Source organism: Rhamphochromis sp. 'chilingali', assembly GCF_963969265.1.
Source record: "Rhamphochromis sp. 'chilingali' genome assembly, chromosome: 15".
Classification (NCBI taxonomy): Eukaryota; Metazoa; Chordata; class Actinopteri; order Cichliformes; family Cichlidae; genus Rhamphochromis; species Rhamphochromis sp. 'chilingali'.
The window spans coordinates 14150320-14156319 of NC_137942.1; positions in this window are offsets into that span (position 1 = coordinate 14150320).

Here is a 6000-nt window from a genome sequence, read left to right on the forward strand (position 1 = left end):
GTTATTTAATACCCAGACCTTATATTTATGAACATGTACTCATTTTTATGGTTAAGAGAACATGAACTAATGGATACAAATCTGAATATACAACAAAATATCAGCTTCCTCATTCTCACTCACCCTGGTACCTGCTGACAAGGCAAATTACTCAATAGCAGATGTCTAACAAGAGAAGACGCAACAGGCTGAGCTACAATTGATTTGTGTTGTTTAGTAAAGCTGGTAAAAGCAAATCTGTGTGTTAGATTAAAGGGATGCAGGAAGACAACAGAAAAAAGCATTTGCTTGATGTTGCACTTAAATGTGATTAGTCTCGCTATCCTGTAATAGCTAATCGGGTGTCGCACCTCCATCCTTTTTCGATTTTCTCAAAGCCTTTGAAGATCAAAGGAGAGCAGAGACTATGACATTTTCTATGTTTGTTTATTAGACGCATTGAAAAGAAGATTACATAACTTTCAATATGACTGCAGCCGTTAATGCCATAACTGAAAATTAAATATCCCCCCCAGCAAGATTATAATGAAAATAGATTTATTTTTGAGCGCTTGATGTAAAAGTCAATATTCTTTCCTGTTCTGTGCTATAATAAAATGGCTTGATGCGTGTGTACGTGCTTTAACAGGACTGTACATTCACAGCAAGGCTGATTTCCAAACACAGGTAGTACCGTATATCCCTATTTGTGTCCTTGGTATCTCAGTTCTAACAAAAAAGATATGCTGTGAAAACTCTTTCCAAGGACTTTCTGTACTTTTCTGTATAACATGAATAAATATCAACTATTAAAATTTTAATAAAACCAGTTAGTTTATATCTACATGGATGATAAAGAAGGTAATAAGGTCTGCACCACATTCTCACCCCACTCTAATTCAACAACAGCAGATTTTGTATTTGTGGCAACAACTTCAATTTAATTAAGAATATATTTTTATTTTTTTTTCCTATATATCCGTACAAAGGGCATGTCCCACCAGGAGGAGGCCCCGGGGCAGACCCAGGACACACTGGAGAGATTATATCTCTCTGTTGGCCCTGGGAACGCCTTGGTGGGGAGAGGGAGGTCTGGGCTTCTCTGCTTGGGCTGCTGCCGCTGTGACCCGGGCCCAGATAAGTTGAAGAAGATGGATGGATGGATGGATATCAGTACAAAGTTAAAATTAGTTAAAGTTGGTCAGTCTACTCTAGTAATGTGATGTTTGATCATGATTCAAACTTTTTTCTAAAAAGTTAAATATTACTGCCATCAAATCTGGGAAAAAATGTAAAAATGATTTTCACAAGTTAAATTTGGCACATTTGGTATTTTTTATTAACACTACACAAGGACTAAAAGGGCAATACATCTTCTGGAACATATACAGGAGAAGCCTGAACACTGAGTTTCAGCTATGACTGCTGCAAGAACAGCTGGGAGGGAGGGCTGTTATCCAATACATGTGCTCCCTCTGTACAAGGACAAGGACACACCTGTCCTTATAGAGCTCTATGGGTGTGTTTATTTTTGCCGGACCCAGTGACCCATTACAACTGCATATAGAAAAACCTTTAAGAGGATTATTGTTTCTGGTATGCATTTCCATTATTAAAAACAGAAACACTATGTGAATCACCCTTCATCCCCTTGTTTCAAAGCTTACTGAATGTTTAATCTACCTGCTAAACGCTGGCTGAATCTATCTTTATTATTTAACAAACTCTCAATCTCAACAAAGATGCAACAGAAACAGAAGTTTATTGTGTCCTGACTTTCTGCCATTCTGAACAATTTACACATTAAGCTCATTCACTATTGCTCACCATCGCCACATAAAGGATTTTGGCCGCTATTAGAGTGGAATAGAACATTCTCACCCTTTGTCTCATTGTTTAGCAGGTTAGTTAGTTACTTTAAATAAAGCTTTTATATGAAAAGAAATTTGAATTTGACACACACACTGAATCTCAAAAGCAAGTGCAAGGGAGAAAGAAATATAATGAAGTTTTCTTGACCATCACATTCTGTTCTTTCGTGAGAATGAGGAAAAAAGCATTCGCAGACACTTCCATTAGCTCTGTGGCAATATCACAAGACCCCGATGCCACCTAAGGCCATCACAGCAAGAGCATAATTAAAAGAGCAGAACATTATCCCAGGTGCTTAGCACGGCCTGAACCAAAGAGTAAAACCTGTAGTGGAAAAGGTTAAGAGGAGAGGACGCCTAGATCTGGTTCTCTAACAGCTAACACACACACACACACACACACACACAAGCTCACACACAAGGGCGCACACATACACACTGGACAAGCTGTTCCCTCTCCTGAATCTGCTAGCTAAACACAGTCTGATCTGTGAGTGTGCACGGGCTCTTGTTTTGCACATCTTCTCTACACTTTGCACAGTTATTTTTCCTCTTGCTCTGTCTCCCAATTACAACAGCGGACTCTCTCTCTCTTTCTCTGAAACACAAACACACACATAAACACAAACACAAGTGCACACGCAAAAGACGCATACTGTTCTTGTTTGCATTTAACAGGGCCAGAATTTTCTTTTTCTATTCTTCAGACCAAAAGGAAAAGTGTCATCTTCCACTCATCATTCTGGACATCCACCCACTTGGACTGCACAGTCAGGACTCTTTTAATCCCTATCAGTGATATCGAACAGCAGGTAAGATCTTGACATTCTGACTTGTCATTTCCAATAGGAAGAAGATGAAACAGATGATAAACCATATATCTATGTATGAGTACATCTTGCACTGGATAATCCTGTTGAAATGTAGATGAGTTAGTGGTAGGTGGCACGTAACAAAAAATCTGCTCGATTCAGAGAATACCCAGTCTTTGTTTCTGTTCCTTAGTTTTATTTGTTTTTATTATACAATATACATATACATATGTGTGTGTGTGGAGGGGTGGGGTGTGGGTTATGACACTCACCTCCCCTTTGCCTCCATATTTGATAGACAGTGATTGAAAATGATTTTTAAAAAGGGGGAAAAAAGAAAAATAACTCATTCCCAGCCTTTTAGAGGCTTTGTCTAAAGACTGTGGCGAGACATGATAGGCTGAGGATATGTCAACACATTTACAGGACCGACTCTAACAGGGAAAACATGTTTTTGTTTTTTTGCAGTGCCGCTTAGTAGTGGACAACCTCAGGACGCGTGATCAAGCCAATACATCAAATTTGCTGGTATAAGAGCTCATTTCCTGTTTGGTAGCTTTGCCAGAGACTTTGACTATAAACAGCCAAAAGGTATTCAAAGTTAGAAACAAAGTTAGAAACGTATTATGAAGATTTTCTGTGCCAGACCTAAACAGGACAAGCAGTTAAAAAATATATGTAGATGGATTGCTCATGTCTTAGAAAAGGAAGGATATTTAGCTGAACAATTTAAGCAAAATCAACCGTGTACTTCACCTTCTTTTTTCTGGTACAAGAAAGATTTCTTAGGTCATCCATCCATCCTTCCTTTCATCCATCTTTTTTTGTAAGGTGGTGACTAATCTGAGCCCCAGCAAAATGCCTGAGCAGTTTATTCTATTTCTAACACTCAGCCCAGCCAGCTTTTACTGGAAGCTTATTTCTGCCACTTATATCCCACCCAGGTACTTGATCAGGTGCTGACTGCAAACAAGAGTCAGGAATTCCCCAAATCAGGCACAGGGAAACAATACCCTCACCCACCAGGGAAAACCCCAGCACAAGCCGAACCAATATGAAAACAGGTTTTAATCAGGTTGGTATAGTTGTTAATTTCTTGGTTGCGTATAATAATAAATAATAATAAGCTATGCTTTAGCTGTTAGCAATGGCTCATGGTCAAAGTAGTCATTCATTTTACATGAATCTTTAAACCTCTTTATTCATAATTATGTTCCTCCATCGATTTTCTTACCACATTAATTTCACCTTCCTCCACATCTTCCTCACTTCTTCACAGCTGGTGCTAGCAGCATTACAGGGATAGCTCAGTAGGTAGAGTGGTAGCCCCATAATCGGAAGGTCAGGGGTTCGAATCCACTGAACAGCTACAGGGAGCTACACACTGCTCCCTGGGCGCCCAATGGCTGCCCACTGCTTCACTGAGTGAATGGGTTAAATGCAGAGAACAATTTCCCCACGGGGATCAATAAAGTATACATTATTGTTATTAGCGTCCTGTGACTGTGAGGCCTGGTTACTAGTTGTTGCTGATGCTACTGCTCATGGTGCAGCAGCCCCGACAGCCAATATGCCTGTTAAGTCGACACATTTTCCTGCATCTATTTTTAGTTGATTTTTCTTTTTTTCTTTCGGCTTTTGAGCTCCACTTTTTCTCCACTTCCTTCACACTGAACTTTTCTACAAGCTGCATGAGTGCACAGCGAGGTAGGGGAGGAGGGGCCGGCCACATTAAGAGACATCGGTGTAACTTTGTTTGTTTGATTAAACATGCAACTATTTTGCTCGTAATAACTGAAAATCAACAGCCTATTTTTGCAGAATAATTCATAATTTTTTTTTTTTTTGGGGGGGGGGGGGGGGGGGGGGGGGTTATATTGGTTGGGTCTGATTATTGGGGGGTCATAACCCCCCTAATCCCCCTGGAAATTACACCCCTGTTAAGAGATCTAATTGGACAATTCAGTGTCAGTAATGAAAATGAACAAATGGGCTGCTGTCACTGGCTGTACGGCTGATGCACTTCAGGCTGGACCTTTGGGCCGGTTGGCCAGATTACCAGACCACCCCTCTATGCTACCTTTCTCACCGCCTAACACGTAGTGCGATTCCTGAGTGTTACAGTCCCTCATCAGTCTCCTGGTAAGGGGCTGGACTCTGTACCAATGGCCATTTGCTATTTTACTCAAATATTAGACATTTTCCTTAGGAGGAAAATTCTTCAAAACATATGTGTTTACTTTAGATAGCTCAGAGAAGTACCTACTTAATGATTTGATCAGAGGTTTTTAACCTGTGCTAGCTTCAGCTTCATTTGGCCTGTTACAGCTACAGTTCATTGATTGCAGTGTATTGAAAAACAGAATTTGCCTACTGAAATTTGTGTCCTTCCTAAATGATTACAGGCTTTATGTAAAGAAGAAATTATGCACCACAGTGGTAAACATATTGCAACTCCAGTCTTGCTGCATAAAAAATAGCCTTTTTTCAGCAGCAAGATTGTTTCTAAGTTATTTGAAATTCATTGCATTCTGTTTTATTTTATATCTTAGATAGATCTCCAGCTCTTCTGGTTTTAGCAGAAAACTTATGATGCATGGAAAATCCCAAGCACTTGTTATTTCTTTTGAAACCTATTATTCTACTGTTAGATAATGCAATACTCTAAAAAATCTATAACTTTGAGAAATTCACTGATATATACTGAAGGCCCTCAGGCTGGAGGAAAACACACAATTTCCCAGCATATAAGCAAAAGTATCCTCTGCTGATGCTTTCATGCCCACATGCCCAGGCCTGTAGCATTTGCAGAAATTATGAGGCAGTAGTAGCGCCTGTGAATCATCATCCCAGGGTGGAGGAAGACAAAAGCAGAGGACAGACCTTGTTACAGGCTTTGTGCTTCACATTGCTCACACACAGAGTAAAACATACTGTTGAGCACATGAAAGCAACATTGTTACCAGCCTACTGAGCTGCTGACGTCGAATCTGTTCTCCAGCTCACACACAAAGACACGTGCCTGGACCACAATGAGACACACACTTTGAAATACACACAGATACACATTCATTGTTTATACACATGTATGCAATGGCGTAAAAAGAGGAGGTTTATACCTTTTTGTGCCATTAATGGTTTTAAAACAACAAATAATAAAATAATAGAACTGCCACAAATGAAATGTCCAGTTCATCAAATAAAGAAATCATATTCATTGTCATTAGTGACTAGAATAAATCAAAATCATCTAGTGAACAATTTTAAGATATTTTCAGTGGGGTTAAATATGAATGAATTATAAGTCAGGATGTGGTTGTTAGGATGCAATTAAAATA